This window comes from Marmota flaviventris, chromosome 13 (genome assembly GCF_047511675.1).
Source record: "Marmota flaviventris isolate mMarFla1 chromosome 13, mMarFla1.hap1, whole genome shotgun sequence".
In the NCBI taxonomy this organism is placed as follows: Eukaryota; Metazoa; Chordata; class Mammalia; order Rodentia; family Sciuridae; genus Marmota; species Marmota flaviventris.
The window spans coordinates 27905849-27926152 of NC_092510.1; the positions used below are offsets into that span (position 1 = coordinate 27905849).

Genomic DNA, 20304 nt, shown 5'->3' on the forward strand with positions numbered 1-20304 from the left:
GTGTGCCCAGTCAGACCAGGCATTCTGCAAAGCTGCCTCCTGCCTTCTCAGATCCCAAGTCCTGGGGATGCTCCCAACCTCAACCCAAACTGTGGCACAGAGGACACTCCTTTCTTATTAGCAACAATCCTAATGGAAAAAGATAAATATCACTGATTAATAATGAAAAATATATCCAAGGGTGTGGAACAGTGCTGGGGATGTAACTCAATGGTAGAGTGCATGAGGTGGTAGCATTCATGAGGACCTGGATTTGATCCCCAGCACAAAAACAAAAACAAACAAACAAAACCACAAATCAACCAACCAAACAAAAAAACAAAACAAAATAAGAACAAGAACAAGAACAACAACAAAAAAAACCCATAAGTATTTATCACAGATTTTATTACAGGCATTCCTAGTATAAAATTCAGTTCTAAAAACAGGTTTGTGAGATTTCCATTTCTATGAATTTAAAAAGACCAGATATTTTGAAATGATCTCCCACCACAAAAACACTCAAATCATGGATAAATTAGAACAAATATACTTTTTAATTCCTTGCTAAATTCAAAGGAGAACAAGGAAAGTCCCAAATTAAAAAAAAAAAATTAAATCAAACTAAAACTAGAACAATGATCCCATACAGTTTGTGGTTCCAGAGGTGACCCTGGGGTAGGATGGGGACAGCAACCAGTATTATTCTAACATCTTCGTGAGGAAGATGCATTTAATTTCTTTGTGTCTTATATCGTTTAACCTGCTGCATATAGATAGATGAAAGGGCAATGCATTTCCCCCATTATCAATAAAGCATTCCATAAATATGAGGAATAACTATTTCTCTTCAAGGACATCATTCCACAGAACTGGGGCTTCACGTTTCTCTTATGTCTGGTATAGAAGTTCTAGAAGCTGCCTAGCATTATTTTTTCTTGTGAATAAATAAGGCCTTCTGAGTAAATATTGTAATTAGGACCATAATTGTACATTTTGATAGCTTTTAATAAATAACACTGACCAAAATTGTTTTTTGGATGTGACACTAATGATCATTAATACCTAAACTGTTGGATTTACATCATAAATTCTTGGCTGAAAATCTGTGGGGATGCAAACTTCAAAGCTAACAGAGCAGAAAATGAGTGTAAAACTTTCTAAAATTCTCATTATCTTGTAATACCTTGAAAGATTCATAACAAAAGAAGTGCATGGAGCTAGATGCTGGTACAGCTCAGCAGGTGTTTTGTGAAGAGAATGTGGATAAAACTGTGCTAAAGAGAGCAGGATTGAAAAATGGTTAGCAAGCCTGGGCTCTGATCACTTCTTATTTTTAGGAAATGTTAGTAAAATTGGGGTAAAAATAAAAAGTTGGCATTTGTATGATTTTAGAACCTGAAGCCATCTACTGAGTTAACTTAAAACTTCAAGATTATAGAATTTTTATGGGGTTAGAACTGATGGTGGAATGTGATGGACATTATTATCCAAAGCACATGTATAAAGACATGAATTGGTGTGAGTATACTTTGTATACAACCAGGGATATAAAAAATTGTGCTCTATATGTATAATAAGAATTGTAATGCATTCCACTGTCATATATAAATTTAAAAAATTAATTAAAAAATGAAAACTGAAACTCAGAAAAAAAGATTATAGAATTTTGCTTTTTAATTATCAAAGGGGTCAAATCAAGATGGCTCATGGTGATATGACAGAGCTGTGACTCATTACTCTTTTTATCCTGACAAAACTTAAAAAGATGACAACACTGCTATTTATTTGCAATTTGCCCTTTCATTTTTCTTTGCGAAAACGTAACCTTTACAGTTCTTTCACTTTCTTGAGATTCATTATGAGAAAATTCTTTATGGTCTCACAATTTATTTTAGCTTTCTGTAAAAAAATAAATTGGGGCTGGGAGTGTGGCTCAGAGGTAGAGTACTTGCTTAGCTTGCATGAGGCACTGGGTTCGATCCTCAGCACCACATAAAAATAAAATAAAGAAATTGTGTCCACCTATAACTAAAAAGCAAATATTAAAAAAAAATGGTATTTTAATCTCTATCTTGTCCCAGGCTGTCTTTGTTGATTTCCCAAGATTTTCAGTGCTGACACTGTTAAGCCTGTGCCAAGGAGAGGCTAAACCATTGATGGCTGCTGTTGAAGCTCACAAGTCCCTATAGCTTCAGCATCAGGAAACATCTGTTCAAACACTCCCACTTCTCTGGACATTATGGGTTGTGGCAATATTGGGAAGTAAGCTGTTGTCTTCACAACCCTTTCATCACTCTCCATGTTCGTCATTGTCTCTGTGTAGTTAGTATACCTTGCACGATACCATCCTCTCTATAGCCCCTGTGCCCAGCAGTCAGCATACCCCTTTCTGGGTCTGCACATTCAGTTACTCAATCCTGTTCATGTGGACCATGTTCTGGCCATTGTCTTCACCTCACTTTTCTGGGGAAATTAAAAAAAAAAAATGACATTGAACTAAATAATGAGCAAAAATCCATAAGGTAGACATGTGGGGAGATTGTGCTTGTTAGAGGGTTTGAACAAAACCATGGAGGGCTGCAACTCCCTGAAATTCAGGGAAAGGCAAGTAGTCTGAATTGACTGGAGAGCTTATGTGACATTTGGAATCCAGTTTGCGGGTAGAGGGAGGAAGAGATGGACCTGGAAGTGAAGGCAAAAAAATACTAGGTAGAAAAGACAGAAGAAAAATCATTCCTTCTCTCCCAGGGAAACACCTCCAACCTGTCTCTATAACCAAATCTTGATCATAGTGAGAATTTTAGGGTAAGTTGGAGGGGTTAGATCCAGGTTTATAGAAGGGGTTGGCAAATTATGGCCTTCAAGCTAAGCCCAGCATACCAACAAATAATGGCATTTATATTTAAAAATGGTTGATATGTGTCGACAGAAGATTAGTATTTTGTAACATGAAAATTGTATGAAATCTAAACTTCGGTGTTCACAAATAAAGTTTTACTGGAGCATAGCTCTGCATCAACTGCTTTTTCCCTCCAAGGGCAGAATTGAGTAGTTGTGACAGAGATCATGTAAATGATCAATGGGGAGGCCTGTGAAGCCAAAAAATTGCCTATCTGACTCTGTTTGGAAAAATCTTGTCCTGTCTATATTCTTAAAAATGAAGGAGTAGAATACTAGTCAGAAAGTCCAGGCCAGGATGGAGCCCTAGAAAGAAAGTTTAAGTTTTATGGAACTTAGGTCACAAATCACTAAATTCATTAATTCCAGCAACTGTGATTTCCCTACCACTTATTATTCTGTAGCATACTTAGAAGTTATAATAAATCATTTTTTTAAAGTATGAGATAGGTACATTATTTTTTTTTTAATTCAAAATGATTTCTGGGAACTCTGGACACCTGTGTTGAGAGTTGTGGTTGCCATACATTTTTGGGAGCATTCATGTGGTTGAAGAGTCATATAAAAAAAGAACATATTTCATAATTGCAGATCTAAATCAATGTAAGTAAATTGCTGAAACCTTTTCTAACCTTTTTAAAAGTCATCTCTCCTTATGAGAGCAGCAATAAATGTGCTTTGTTCTTAGAGACTGCCAATCACATATTTCTTCTTGAGTGTGGGTAATTTAAAAATTTCTTCCATAGGGCTAAGAGACATTATAATACCTTTAAAAATTTAAAAGCCATCCCTAGTTCCTGGACTCACCAAAATTATAATAAGATATTGATCTGATTTAAGAGGAAAACTCAAAATTGAGAAGGCCTGATTAAAGAAAGGTGACTCAAGGATGTAATACAATAGTACGAGAGAAATGTTGGTTGGTCATGAGACAGTGGTAGAATTACTAGAGTGGCCTGTTGGTTGGTGCTCAGTCTCTGAGATCATCAAGGATTCCCAACAACTCTAGTTATTGTAAACAGATAGTGGTTTAATGCAGAGAATTAGCTGCATAGAGAATCAATGGAAGTGCTAGTGGAGTATGGTCTAAGTCAAGCCTTCAAGAGACTTCTAGGACACTGCAGAACTTAACAGTTAGGGGAACAACTACCTCTTCCATGAAGGTAGGAAGTCAGAAGGCTGCGGCGGGACTGGAATCCACATTGCCTCCTACTCACAATTGCCTCTTGACTCCTGTGAAGCTGGGAGTTGAGAGCACCGTGCTGGAATGCTACTGCAGAAATATATCTTTACAAACCCATTTCTAGCAAAATTCAGCCAAAAGCAACAGAAAAACCCCCTCTGCCTCACTTCCACCTTCTGAAACTTGCCCAAATGAATCTAAACAGGGTTAAGTAGTTCCTTAGAACCCTAGCTGCAAGAGATGGTGGGAAATGTAGTTTTTGGATTTCTAGCCTCTACTTTGGGGAAGGCACACAAGATGTTAAAGAGAATGCTGAGGCTAATCACCTGTAATTTTTTCCTATTTCAGTTATAACCACTTTAAATACACTTAGTGGCTTAAAACAATACACATTTGTTATCTTTCAGTTCTGGAGGTTAGAAATCTTTTATGGTTTTACAAGTCTAAAATCAAAGTGTCAGCCTGGAAGCTCTAGGGGAGGATTCATCATTCTTTGCTTTTCCTAGTATATATATATATATATATATATATATATATATATATATATATATATATATATATATTCCTCATCAAATATGTTATTCCTATTACAAATGAGAAAATGAGACTCAATGAATTTTAAATACTATACCACAATTCAGTGAAAAAGAAATGAACTAGTAAGCCATAAAAAGACTATGGGAACACATATTCATATTGGTAAGTGAAAGAAATCTGAACAGGATACACACTGAATGGTTCCAACTGCATAGCATTTGGGGAAAAGCAAAATCAGAGAGAAAATTAGGTCAGTGGTGGCTGGGATAGGGGTGAATGTCACAAGGAAGACATGAACAAGTGGAGTCCTGTTATTGTATTCATGAGCAATGGGTTTTTTCAAATATTTGATATTGTAAATGACCTTGTGGCAAATATTTTTGGATGTATCTCTTTTCCCACTATTTTTTGATAATACATGCATAAGGTAGGTTTTCTGAGTCAGATGATAGGCACATCTCAAACAGTTTTCATGTTTTCTTGGAAAGGTCAGTAGCATGCTGGAACTGACTGGCAGCTCTCAGGACAGCTGTCTGCCTCTCCTCCTTAGTTTGTGTTCATTGACATCACTTTGGTGTCTTACAACTGGCTCCCGTGGGAGTATTTACTCCGTGGACATCAGCAAATGATACAAATCAGACCTTTCTCTCCTTCTTCTGGAGAACCAATTATTAAACATTTGCTAGCACACTATTAGAAAATGTGAATTAATCTCCAGCTCTCACAGTTTATATGGATTCTTTATTTTCACCTATAACTTCATAATGCTTAACACAGTAAAACTTGCTAGTTGTAATTTGTATATTCTAATGTTGATAACTTTTAATGCCTCTTTTAATCTCTGGCTTTTCTTTTCTATATTTTCTTTAGATGTTAAAAACAACTTTAGGTATGTTAGGGCATATTTTGTTCTCAACCAGGTCAGTATGATCCATTAAGGACAATATAGTTCATTAAGGGCAACCAAATTTTGCTGAGATTTGGCATGATTATGTGATAATTCCAAAGAGTGTCTGCACTTTGGAAATTTGTTGTTTAAAGAAACCTTTTAAATAATTATTTTGGCACATATTGTTGATCTGCAAGGAACATCAAATTTGGTGACACACAGAGAGGAAAGGAGAGTGAAGAGCATCCCCAGGAGTCCTTTGTCTACATGATCATTCCCTACCCTCCACCTAAGACCACTGGTGGGGTTCTTCTTTACCTTGACCTCCACCTACACCCTAGCAGCTAGTAAACTGCTGTATTAGTGCAATTGTGTTGCAGTGGAGTCAAAGTTTGGGCTACCAAGAAATCTAGTTCTAAGAAGCTATAATTATATGAGAATTGATGAATGAATGATGATGCCATAATGAAAATAGCACTTATTGAGAGTCAAGATCTCCAGAATTCTGGGTACTTTTCCATTGGGCTATACAAAGCATCTGATGGCCTCCTCTATCAAATCTATACTGTATAGTTTGATGGGCTGACCAAGCCATAGAGTACATCTCCATTTATACTTATACTTCTCTGTAAGTCTTTCCTGCAAGTACCTACAAAGAGCAACTCTTAAGAAATTCCCATGTGGAAGAATAATATTCTTTGACCTGATAAGAGGATAGGAGTAGCCACTTCATTTCCAGCTAATTGTGTGCTATTAAACAAGCCTCCATTTTCTCCTCAGAAGAATGAGAGTGTGTATATGTGTATGCAGAGGGAGCTACATGAGGTTCAATATGTAAGCCTGAAGTTCAGTGGTTCTACAAAACAAATTCACCTGCATATCAAATGTTGAGGCATCAAAATAGTCCTGTCCATAGAAACAAAACACCCTTAAAAGAAGCATTTGATCTAGCTTCGAGAGACTGGTATATAAGAACATGATGCTAAGAAGTCATATTTTATGTATGCTATAATTTGGTTCCCAATGGAAAAGAAGAGAAGGTCAGGAAGACATACCTAGTTTTACTGTTTTCTCAATTTCCAAGGGCTCATATTTTGGGGTCGTGCATTCTAAACCAACATCCATCTTCTTCCACCCAAAGTCTCTGAGTCTGCATGTTCCATGCACATCTCAAGAGCCTATAATAGGTCTGGGATGTAGTAGGAGCTTTAGAAACATTGTCCCTACATACAGGGCTTTGCCATGGAAATTTTTGTGAAGGTCAACAATTCCTTAATTCTTTCCTCCTTCTTTTAGGGGTCTTCCCTACAGTTGGAGTTCTCCCTTTTCAGAGCAACTGGGGTCTCTCAGTCATTACTAGGCTTCTTTGTCACACAATAATATAGGTTTCCTGCACTCTCTCCCTCCCACTCCTGCCCATTTTCTCTACTCCAGGCTTCTTCTGCTTGTGTGCAAAGTTCAACGGTCTGCCTCCATTTTAATTATTCGGTGTTGAATGGGCACATTTGCATGTACAAATATTTGAGAAATTGAAAAGGCAACCAGCAGATGTATATTTGAGATTATTTAAAAATATCTTTTAGTCTTCCTTTGTTTCGACTCTGTGGCTCAGAAGTAATTCTGGTCTCAGTGATTTACTTTCTCCTCATCTGGCTTATTTCTAGGTCTACACTAGCCTTAGAGTTTTGGAAGATATTGCCTTTTAACACAATTAAAAACCATCATTTGATCTGCTGGTAAAACCTAATAAAACATTTAAAAAAAAATCCTGCATTTCTTTCTGTTTTTTGCATGGTTAGTGAGCCTCTCTTCTTTAAGGCTTCAGCAGGACTTGAGAAACACTTATTATTAAGATTATTTGAGGCCCTGTTGAGAAGAACACAGTGCTGGATCCAGTGGGAGGATTCAGAGGGGCCCACCAAAGCCCTGTTCTCTGGAGTCTTATAGCTCCCCAGGAGGGAGAAGATGTGAGGAGTTACAACCTGAAATGGCATGTGGTGGATGACACAGTGTTTGACATAAAACATCTGCTGTCTTCAAAGCTTTCAACTGTTTCTGGATGATTTTGGTTATTTCTGTGACATTTTCCAAAAGACCAATGGCTTTTCTCTTGTGATTTATACATCACTAAAGTCTTTAATTAACTAAATTACTGGGGGAAATGGATCTATGTAAATTTATTGTTAAATAAGCCAATGAGCAAATTGGGTTCTTATTGCAGTTTGGTAGTGATCATAGAACAGCTTTCTCCAATTGCTGAGTTTTTTGAATTTACTTTTTCATTCAAAGGAAGTAAGGCGGTGGGTGGAGGGAATATGTGGAAAAAAAATCCAGAAACCAAAATAGGTAGAATCTGCTCCTAACTTAAGTTTCTGAGCTAGGTCTCATGGAATATCAACTTAAATGAATACTTTAGAGGAGCACTCAGAGGGCAGCATTTCCCAAAGGGCCTTAATCCCTGGTGGTGTGACTCAAAGATGGGTTGAGGAGAGTTTGACAGAGATGTTCCTTGGGAAGTAAATTCTTTGTTGTGATGGCCAGGCTGAGGAAAACACAGCACAGAAGACAAAAGCTGCAGCTGGACACTAGGGCTCTGCGTTAACAGACTGGGATGTACCTACTCTCCTTCTGGAACTTTGGTGATTTGAAGATGCAGAGATTCGGAGTAGGAAAATACAGAGCAAATACTCTTTTTTCTTTCTTTCTTTTTTTTTTTTTCATTGAAATCAACAATTTGTGGGACTTTAAAAAATATCCTTTTCTATTTTACTAGCTTTACATAATATTATTGGAAACACATTAAATGCTGAATTTATTGTTTTTTAGTGAAATAGCATTATATGAGAAATCAATGATCTTTAAACAACAATTAAGCAGCACCCTTCAGTCTGAAATTTGAGTCCCCCCCACTTCCTGTCATGAACAGACAGTGCTTCTGAAGACATCAGCATCTGAAACATGAGAATACAAACACCTTCCACAATTCCTGCTAGCTAATTTTTGTCTTTTCAAACTTGTCAATTTATATCCCTTAATTACTGAGCTTTAAACTGATATTCCTTAAAATACTTGACTTTTTTTTTTTTAGCAGGTAAACTTTTTTAGATGATTTAAATGTAATCTCTCTGAGTTTTACATAAGCAAATAAAGTCACAAATATTCAGACTTTTAAAAACTGACAATAAGACTCATTTTTTTTAAAAATATTCTTTGTGGATCTAATGATTGGACAATTCAGTTTTGTAAATCTTAGAATTTTAAGGTTGAGAATTTATATGCACTCAAGTGTCTCCTTTTCACTAGGACACAAAGACCAGGACACTTTAAAACCACTGTCCAGAGGACTAAAACTTCAGCCTTTGATCATCACTAAATGGTATGTCTGCACTTTATGAGAGATGGGTTAAGGGAAAGTGGGGAGGAGGTGTGAGGATAAGGGCTGTGTAAGTATGTATTGTGGAAAAGAAGCAACTGTTTAGCTGAGCCATAATCTACATAAGGGATTTTAAATGACTTATAAAACTCATGTTTCTGAGGCTTTCACCCCTTTTCTTTTGGTGATTTCTCTGTTGTATATGCAAACAGGACGTGTGAGGTCTATGTGGTTGAGCAGTGCTGGGGAGGTGAGCCATTCCCTAAGTGTGGAAGAGCACTTGAAAGAGGAGTACCGTGTCCTTATTTCTCCTCCAATCTCCATGTTTGAGATGGAGGAGAAATAAGGATTGGAGGAGAAATTTCTAGGTGAGCTACTGGGCAGTGGATGGCAGTGAACGTGCACTGATGTAGAGCAGTTTAGGACTTGGACTTTGGACTTTGTCACCTGAGATAGAATTCTGGTTTGGCTAGTACTACTTGGATAGGTCTGTGAAAATGGTATTTTTGTGTGCCTCAGTTTGCATATTTTAAAATGAGGATAATTGTGGTACCTGCTTCATGTATTTGTTATAAGAACACAATGGCCATAATTCATGTAAAACAATACATGTAAAATGATATTTCATGCAAAGCATCTGTTTAATAAGATTAGCTATTTTAATGAAAAGGTTTGGGACTTTGGAATCCAGAGTCTGAATTTCAATGCTCATCATGTGAATAAACAATTAGAGGCTTCAGATTATCTCCAAACTAGAGTCAGTTGTAGTTCCCATGTGTTTTGCCTTAGAGGATTGTTGCAAGGATAAGAGATCATGTTGGTAGAGTTTCAGGATCTAGGCATTATTAATATTCCACTCTCCTTGACAAAAACTTTCTCACTAGGAATGCATGGTGGGACCATAAGTTAAAGTTTATACTATTAGTCTGTTTTCTGTTGCTGTAACAAAATATCCAGGCAGAAAACTTATAAATATAACAGGTTTATTTATCTCAGAGTTTCACAAGCCCCAAATCATGGTTCTGGCTTCTGTTCTGCTCTACTGAGAACCTCATGGCAGATAGCATCATTGTGGTGGGAAAATGTGTGGAGAGATCACATGGTGACACAGGAAGCCAAAGACCTGCAGAGGGAAGAGTCTTGCTCTTTCATAACAATCCTCACTCATGGGAGGATTGTGACAATATTAATGCCTTCTAAGGGAAATGCCCTAAATGAGCTATCTACCTCTGACTAGGCTCCACCTCTTCAACATTCTGCCATGCCTTCATATCACCACACTGGATACCAAACTTCCAACATATGGGACTTAGAGGGGCTCAAAACATATCCAAACCATAGCTCAGTATAATTGGAAAGCATGCTGTTTTGTTCTGAAGGGAACTGAGATGACTTTCTGCAGGAGGAGAGTGTGTAAAACTTGAATCACTCATTCTTAAGGGTACAGTTTGAAGCTGGGTGTGGTGGCGCATGCCTGTAATCCCAGTGGCCCTGGAGGCTGAGGCAGGAGGATCATAAATTCAAAGCCAGCCTCAGCAACTCAGTGAGGCCCTAAGCAACTCAGTGAGACCTTGTCTGTAAATAAAATATAAAAAAGAGCTGGGGATGTGGCTCAGTGGCTAAGTGCCCCTAGGATGGATATGTGTGTGTGTGTGTGTGTGTGTGTGTGTGTATGTATGTATGTATGTATATATATATATATTTTGAGAGGAAGGGGAGATTTTAAGGCCATCTCCCTCATCTTTCAACAGGCTGCAGATCTGAATGTAGCAGGCACTGCCTCATTATCCTGATGACTCATGGAGCCAGAGTACTTCCCCTCTCCTCTGCTGTCCTTTCAAATTAAATTCATTGCTCTACAAGATGTCTGTGGTTCCCAGAAATGATGCAAGTGGTATATGTTCTGTTCACAGCCTGGACATTTGACTCGCAGGACATTTTCCCAAGTAAGCTGGCCCCTGTCACTGACAATTCCAATAACTCCTCTTTCTTTCTTAACAGAAGCTGAGAAAGGATAACAATCAGATGGATTTCTTATTTTTTTTTAAAGTATTACAAAACTTACCTTAAAAAATTTGGAAATCTTTGCCAAAACACATTTAAAAAAGTAAATTCCTTTTAATATTATTTGACAAAATGGGTAATATTTGACTATCCACATGGTGAAAAGCAAACATTTAATAGTTGCTTCAAAGCTAAATGAGAGGCATTAGCTAATGCACATTAGTTGTGTTTCTGCCTCTCCTTCTTGAAACAAGATTGAATGCTTTTAAATCTAATTCAAGTGGTACATGTAATTTCTTAAACATCTTTTGTCACAAGAAATAATGTAAAAATACCCTAGAGAGGTATACCATAGAGAAGTATAACAACAAAAAGAGTGTCCTTATTTTTTTCCAGTTTCCATGTTTACCTTTCCAGGTGAGCTACTGGGCAGTATAAGGTATTAACAGGCAGTGATGTGCAAGACTTTAGTACATGGGTTCTGGACCTTATTGCTGGCTCTGGTATTCTGGAGGGGAGGGAATTGAGACACCTTTCTGAAGTGAGGCATCTGGCATTGAAATATGCCCAATGGTGACTCAGCAACTGCCATGCCAGTTACATTTCATATCTAAAAGGATGGCATGTGTTTGATTTTTTTTTTAACCAAGGGATTTTCCCATTATTCTCCCTTCCATGGTAAACATTTTCCAATATATGTAGAGATCTTAGTATTTGATTTGTAGCAACGATCTTGTAAAGAAACCAGGGAAGGATGATCAGAGAAGTCATTAACCTGCCCAAAAGTACACAGCAAGACATCATGTCCAGGCTTTCTGATTTGCTGGTCTGGGCACAGGTTGAGCTGGCGTTTATAAGAAAAATTTCAGATGCTCTCACAGTGGCACCAACAGAAATAAGAATATCTTGAGGTGGGTACAGTGCCACAGTGTTGTTGTGAGAGCCTGTAAAGGAAAGACCCAGTGACCAGTGGGGTGAAGAGTGGTAATTTGGGAATATAAAACATACCAACTAATTTAAAATTTACCAGTGAGCAATACATGTAGATATGTCATTGCTGAGAAACAAATGCAATATCTTTCTCTGAAACAGGTATAGAAAGCTCATGTTGCCAAAAGATTATAACCTTAGGAGGTATGATTGGGTGTAGCATTAGGCACAAATTGTAATCAGGTCTTTTCACATTCTTGGTGACTGCTGATCCATCCACAGTCTATCTAGAGTGTCCTCTTTTGTTGGGTTCTTTTTGTGGAGACCCTTATTTCTACTTGAGGCTATTGCACCGAGTTTCTCCTCTCCTTAATGAATTCTTGGTAATGACAAAATGACAGCTGTTGATTAGAAATGGGGTGTGTTGCATATGTTATCGTTTACTCTTTACAATCGTAAGATGGAAAGTGAATTTTTATTTATAAATGAAGATATTAAAGATCAGAAAGAAAAATTTGCCTGGTTTCTTAGCCTGTAAGTGGTCAGGTGTTCTGCTTACATGTTACTGCATAACAAATTACCCAGAAGTTTAATGACTTATAGTACCATCTTTTTATTATAATCCATAATTTTGTAAGAAATTCCATATCTCTGGAATTTGGGAAGAGTTCAGCAGGGATGATTGATGATTGGGGATGGAGAATCTATTTCTAAGTTAACTCACCTACATGGCTGGCAACTGAGCTGTTACCCAAGGTCTCTTCTGGTGGGTTTTTGGGTTTCCCCCTTAGCTTGTGTGCTAGGTTCCAAGAGCACATGTTCCAAAAGACAAAAGAGGATGTCAATTACTTAAGGCCTGGTCCCAGAAATGGACATGATATCACTTTCACTATATTTTCTTGCCCATGAAGTCATGGAGCCCTTTTAGATTCAGAAAGGGAATATAGTGACACTCCTCTCATTGGGAGGAGTGTCAAAGAATTTGCAGCCATATTTCATCTACCATGCAGAGCAAAGATTTCAGGTCTTGGTTGCCACACCATATTGCATCTCAACTAATACCATCCCTGATGCATTTCTCAATTGCTGCATTTATCCTTTGTATTACAATGATTAACCTGTGAGCTCCCTGAGGGCAGGGTCATGGCTTATGCATCTTGGGTTAGACATAATATCTACTTGGTCATAGTTCATACTCCAAAAATGCTGAAGGGAGGGATGAAAGAGAGCTGAGCTTCAGTCCCAGCTCTGTTTCTCAGGAGCTCTGCGGGCCAGATCAGGACACTGAACAGCTCTGGACCTCGACACCCTCTCAATAACATGAAGGGATGGGATCAAATGGTCCCGAAAATCTCTTCCTTTTTCCTAGCACTAATATTGAAAGAGTCTGCTTGATTTGCTATGATAAAATGCTATAAACAGTGTGCCTTAAACAATAGACACTTATTCTCACAGTCGTGGAGACTGAGAAGTCTAAGACCAAGGTGTTCAATGGTTCTGGATGGGTGCCATCTTTCCAGCTTGCATATGGTCAACTTCTTGCTGTGGCAGTAGGGACAGGGAGAGATCTGGTGTCCCTTCCTCTTCTTATAAGGACGCTAATCCTATCATGGGAGCTTTAATCTCATGACCTCATCTAAACTTAATTACACCCCAAACCCCCATCTCCTAATGTCATCACGTTGAGGATCAAGGCATCAGTGTGAATTTTCGGGAGGCAAGCATTCAGTCCACAGCAGCCAGTCTACTAATATGCTCAAGCCAATTAGTTACAAAATAAAGAGAGCTCCAATAAAGATCTCAAAGAGAGAAGTTCAAGAATCAAGAAACCTGAGAATAAAAATAAAGAACAAGAGGAAATGGGATTGCTCTTTGAACAAGTGCAAATGACTCTGGAGAGAAGGAGCTCATGTATCAGACAATGCAAAAATTTTCAGAGATGAAATGATTAGATTATGAGAGGCATAACCTAATCAGTGGATTAGTTCACTGATATGTAATAAGTAGGTGGAACTGCGGTAGGCAGATAGGGTGTGGCTGGAGGAAGTAGGTCCCTGTGGATGTACCTTTGGAGTTTATGTTTTACTCTTGATGAGTGAAGCTAGATCCTTCCACCATGATGTTCTGCCTTACTTGGGCCCAGAGCCGTGGGGTCTATAGACCAGGGACAGAAAATTCTGAAACCAAGCACCCCAAATAAACTTTTCCTCCTCTAACCTGTTCTTGTCAGATATTTTTGGTCACAGCTACAGAAAAGATGACTAAAACAAGAAGGTGAGCATTAGCTTCAGATACAGATATTTAAATTATGATGATAATGCTTAGAATAGAAAGGAAAAAAGTGGAACCTTCATTTTATTTATTTATTTTTATGTGGTGCTGAGGATCGAACCCAGGGCCTTGCACATGCTAGGCGAGCACTCTACCACTGAGCCACAACCCCAGCCCAAGGAGGCCTTTTTTAAATAGTGAAAACATTGGATTGGGGACTATTTGGTTACAGGAGGTGAGAGAAAATATAATAAAGGGGACTCCATGTTTTGTATCTGGGTGACAGGGGATTGCACATTTATGTAACATTGGTAGAGATACCATGTAGGTATGTTTGGGCTCCTCTCAAAATCTCTCAATTCAGAATTTCTGGAGATGTAGCTTAGAACATCAATATATTTCAAAGTCTTCCAGATAATTTCATTATGCTACGAAATTACAGAAAACTGAGAACAAAAAGCTGACACCAATTAACTTAGGTTATGAGATGTGTAGTATGCAGAATAATGGTCTCCCAGAGGTCTAAAACCCAATCATCAGAACTGATCAATGGATTAGGTTTCATGTCAGAGGGGAATTAAAGTTTAAAATAATTTAAAAAATTATTTATAATAGCTGTATAATAGCTGCTGGGAATGTTTATAATCAAATGTCAGAAGAATAAAAACAATATTGTGTGATTGTCACTAAATTCCCCCAACAAAGTCAGAGGCAAGGATTTCTCAGGAGTTTTTCTCAGTAATGTTACTTGACTTGTGTGCACCTTCACAGATTTAAAGGCTGACAAAACACTTGTTTTACCTTGATGGTTTTAAATTACTTAAGTCAGCAAAGGAAGCAGATAGAATCTGCAGCTTCCACATAGTTCACCACCTGAATATAACCGGGAGCTTAATGTTCCTATCACTCTCCTTTAATCAGATCTGTAGACCCTGCTGACTTCTTTTCATTGAATTTCTCTGAATAAGGAATAATTTGATCATGAGGGACATAGTTACACACGCATGTGCGGAGATATAGTCAGAAACACAGACTCAGAGATGGCAAAGAAACTCCGTCTTCCCATGTATACATTTATTTTCATGAACAAGTATTTATTGTTATATGTTATATGTTGCCTGAACATTATGTCGTGTTAGGGATCCATCAATGAATGCAATAGGAAAGGTCTCAGCCTGGTGGAGAATAGAATTTATAGCAGAGTAGAAAATACAAATCTCAAAGTGTGGTACCTGGATCCTCACTATCAGCAAACTTTGGGAGGTTACTCCAGATGAAAATTCTCACACCTGGTAAGCCAGAGTATGAAGCATGGAATTCTGGGGAAGAGACATAGAAACCCATGTTTTAACAAGCCCTGTGAGTGATTCAGATACGTGCTTCAATGAGAACCAGAATCTCTCAACAGGATCATTTTTATATCAGATTGATGCTTCGACCTCACACCCAGAGATACTGATTTAATTGGACTGGGATAGAGCCCAGGTATGAGCATTTTTAAAGCCCCACATGATTATGATATGATTTTAATGACAGCCAGGCTTAAGACCACTTATTCATGCTGACACTTGAAGCATAAGTTAGTCAGGCACTGGGGAGAGGGCAAGAAGGGTTGTTCAGGCAGATATGCAAAAAATCAAATGTAGGAGGGAGTTTGGTAAGGTTAATGAGTACACACAAAACTCCATGAGTTCAAATAGGTGCATAACTGCAAATTTAAGTATTTACCACAGTGCTTCTTAAACTTTAATGTACATAGACATGATATGAGGATCTCCTAGAAACACACTCTTATTTAGTAGGTTGGGGGTAGGGGACAGAATGGTTCTGCATTTCTAATGAGCTTGGTGATACTGATGTTACTGGTCTGCGGACCACACTTTGAGTAGCGAGGTTCTATTGCCTCAACCTTCCCTGGGCATAGGAGACAGTGGATAGGGACTGCAGGAGGATATATCTATGCATTAGCGCCAGGGCCAACATAAGGGCATCCAGTTGGAAAGAATGGCGGACATCCGTTGCTGATGGGCATATTTAGAGGGTAGGTAAAAAAGATGCAGCCTAGAACAACCTCCCTGCCTACACTTCTGATCATTACCCATCAAGGTCATACTGCTTTTAGCTCAGCAGTACCTCCCCCGCGCCCTCCCCGCGCCAATCTAGCTGAGTGCATCCCCGGTCAGGCCAGCAGACCAGCTCATTAAGTGACCGCTGGAGCTCTCTGTACCGTGCCAGCCAGCCAGGGAGGCGCTGGCCGAGGACAGGCGCTCTCCTGGGGCCTGTCTCCCTCTTCCCACCTTCCCTCGCTGGCAGCGTGGTGCCTGCGGCAGAACCTCCCTCTGCAGCAGCCCCTTGCACTTGGCTCTTACTTCTGGGCGCTGTCCGTGGTTGCAGCATCTTTCGGCTCGCCACGTCAGGAGGCCGCGGTGGGGCCCTGCGATTGGCCGAGGAACCCCTCGCCATTCCCCAGCACCCCCGCCCCCCCCTCCCCGGAGCACCGGCCCCTAGAGGCGCGTGCCAGCGAGCGTGCGGGGCGCGCCCTGGGGCTCCCGGGCGGCACACCCACTTTCCTTATTAGGACTGAGTCCGTAGCCCAGAGCTGGCGGAGGGGCTCGGGGGTGGGGCGGGGAGCCCTGGGACGAAATAGCTCAGGGTGCAACCACAACCTGAGCGGCCTCCGAGAATCCGGAGGTAGCAGCCCGTAGCTGCGCCCCGGTGGACCACTTTCTGGAGACCCAGCTCATGTACCCGAGACCGAGGTCTTCATCTGCGTCCCCCTCCACAGGGTACCTCTGGTTCAAATCCCCAGCAAAGACATGGAAGAATTTTTGCAACGCGCCAAATCTAAACTGGTAAGTCAAGGGAGCCAGATTGTGTGTGTGTGTGTGTGTGTGTGTGTGTGTGTGTGTGTGTGCGCGCGCGCGCGCTGATGGAAAGGAAAGGGTGTCGCAGCAGAGGAGGAAAAGACAACTTTGTCACTTAGTTGGCAGGGTGTTAGGGCTGTACTCCGCCTTCCCCCGCCCCCTGCCCCCAATCTCTGGAACGCTGGTTCTTAAAGTGATAAATCTGCCTCGACAGCCTTCCAACCACAGTCATATAAGTTATAGAACTGGCGGGGGTGTGTGTGACCCAGCTGAAGTGGGGGTCACATGTGTCCAGCTCTGGTACCTTTGGTCTGATGTTGGAAATTCAGCCAAAATCTGCAGTTTGCTCCTGAAGTATAGGGGATAAATGGGTGTGGTCCTCCTTGGAAAAAAAAAAAAAAAAAAGAACCCAGTCTTGTGCAGATGCAATATCTGTTGTTGAAAAACGAAGAACATAATTCCTGAGGACTGGTACTTCAGCTGGAAGTGGCAAAACCCTAGTGAGGAAGTCAGGAGATAATTAGGGAGGATTCTGCAAATGTTCAGTTTATCCTCAGAATAGTGCTTGCTCTGTGCAGCAATAAGGGATATCCTAGTGTATATCCTGTCCCTAATCTCTTTTCACATCTGTAAATTGGAGCCGAGGCAGAAAGGGGAGAGCCCCAACTGTTGCTGGCGATGTGAGGTTTGCAGACTATTGTTCTCCTGGGAGGAGACTAGCAGTTGGCCTGGTATGTTTTACTGTATTGCCAGCTAAACAATGACTGATAATTTCACTGTGTATGTTGACAATTGCTACACATTCTGGAACAACAGACTCTAATACTTTCCTAATTTCAAACTGTTTTGGTTCTTCAGCATAGCAGTCACAAACATAATAGAAATGTTTCTGTTTCACACTTAAAAAAAAAAAAAGCCTGTGCTTGTTTAGAAGCAATCTCTTTAATGAACAATGAGAGCACTTTTTATGGGCCTGGCATAGAAGGAAATGCATAATTTATGATGCCTTTAAACCATCATTGAAGCCAAAACGTAAACTCTGCGTGAAGGTGACGTCTTTCTCTCAAGGCAGGATATTTGGGAGTTTATTACTGAAACTCATTTACCTTGGCAAAACAAAGGGAGTGTGGGAAGGGAGGGCCTGAAGATACCCAAACCTCCATTCCCAGCAGAGAGGAAAGTAGGATCCTTATAGCGATCTAAACTGTAAGTATCTTTAAAAGAATCATTAGTGTTGATTAGTACTTTATAATTACTTTGATTTTCTACCTTAAGCTTCCCAGAGAGTTAAATGTTTGTGGCTGTTTCAGTATTGAGAAGCTTTGTGACCATTTCTGTGTTTATTGACCTCCATATAGTTTTACTAGAGCAGGTGAGCAAAAATACTTATTGCAGAAACTCAGTAACTATTTTGCATCTCTGATGGCATTGGTACATGCTCTGTTCTTTACCAAATAATGGGCAAGAAATATTAACAAATTTAAGTGAATTTTGGTAGGTATGAGTGTGTGTGTTTGTGTGTGTGTGTGTGTGTGTGTGTGTGTGTGTGTAGGATGGAAATGAATGGTGATCAAGGATAATGCAGAGCTTTGCACTGCACCTGTGCTCTATTCCCATCACGTTTACTTTATCAATATTTTAACAGTAAGCATGTGTTTATTGTGGGGGCTGCTGCAAGCAAGAGGTTTGTCTCATTTCTGAAGAGCAATTGCTGGGATGGAAATTTCCCTATATTAGAGTAATCAGTTGAAAGTAATGTGTAATTTATTTACCGAATCCCTTCATTAGACGAGCAATTGCTCTACATCATTAAAAAAAAAAAAAAGACAGGGAACAGAAGCTGTTGTTTGAAATTCTCTTACCAGTTTCCTGCATTGGCCAGAAGAACAATTAAGCTAATTTTATCTTTTCTTGGAATGGGTTCCTGGCCAGAAATTATATTCAGCCTTTGATGTTTTGCTACAGCAAAGATGTTTTGGTCATATTTAGTCTCACATTTTTCTTGACAAGTTACATTTTTTTTTAATAAAAATAAACCTTTTAAATGAAAAGTTTTAAATAAATTTTTACCTAATGCTCAATATTCAAATGTAGTAGTGATAACACTCTAGAAGATCAATAACCTTTTCCTTGGAGAAAAAAGTTTAGTCCATAATTATATAATTCATTTGTGGAACTTTATTCATAGAAAAAATGGTAGGATTTTTAAAAATTTGGCTAATCCTTGGAAAAGCATTTTAAGGAGAAGAAATTTATTGTGATGGTTTTTACACTTAAGCCTTATTAGAACCAGAATTAGAATTTAGAAGTTATGTATAAGTTGTTTTCCAAAATTAATTAATTAACTTATTTGTTATACATGAAAACAGAATGCATTTCAATTCGTAGTACACATATGGAACACAATTTTTCATGACTCTGTGTCCATTAGAAGTTAATATAGATTTTTCTCTGTTACCTAAAAAATGCCTAATTGCCAGCACCCTATATTTACTTGTTGCTTTGATATTCTATAGAAATGATATATGTCTTTTAATGATTTGAAATAGAGATCCTTCTGAAGTCCTAATATAACCTCATGATCATCTGGGCTTCCTACTTTCAATAGACAAAGGGAAAGGGAACTATAAATTGAAATGAACTATAAAATGCAAAATTATATCTATTGTCCATAGATATAATTTCTAATAATCAAAATTTTGGAGAAACTGTGTTCCTTTTTTCTGATGAGACATTTGATATCCATCTGTCTCCACATGAAGAGAAGCTTTCTGTTCTTGGCCAAGCCCTTGGATTGAACAGAAATCTTTGATGAGAAGGGGTGTGTTTGAATTTTTATTAGGAAGTGAGGGGTTAATTATTGTTAGAGTTGGGCAACCACTCTCTTAGTTCTGTTTTTTAGCCGAGTCTGGTTCTTAATTTGAGGCAGATTCAATGACATAATCCTGTCCTGTGCTCTTTTTCCCAAAATCTTCCCTTCCAAACTATATATGCTTCATGGGGAATGCTCAATATTTCTCAGAAGTGGCAGAAGTAAACCCTAAGTGTGGCCTAAGAGGGATCACCTCTGCCAGAGCTTGGATGCACCTCCAGAGGACCTGCTTCTGCCTGGTTAGGCACGGGGTGGGTGGCTGGAGCCAATTCATGAAAACAAAACAAAAAATCTTTAGTTGAAGGTGGAGGGTAGTAGGGAAGGTAATTACTCTTTTCAAACACAGTATCCAGAAATGGCACCTTCTTGACAAATACAGAAAGACAGCTATGGAATTGACACACAATGACTGTTTGAGCAATAAAGAATAGAGCAAGCTGAGAACTCTGAGACGGGAATCACACGGTGATGCCTTTCAGCTGGGCTCACTCATCTGGTTAT

The 20304-nt window shown here is 39.1% G+C and overlaps 1 long non-coding RNA gene across 1 annotated transcript in view; it reads right to left on the reverse strand.

The window, feature by feature from the left end:
* Positions 1-16502, reverse strand: part of LOC114096544 (uncharacterized) — a 36314-nt gene extending 19812 nt beyond the window's left edge. The window contains exon 1 of the long non-coding RNA XR_003583444.2: positions 16437-16502. This is a non-coding gene — a long non-coding RNA (uncharacterized lncRNA). The remainder of the gene's footprint in view (positions 1-16436) is intronic.
* Positions 16503-20304: the final 3802 nt, after the last annotated feature.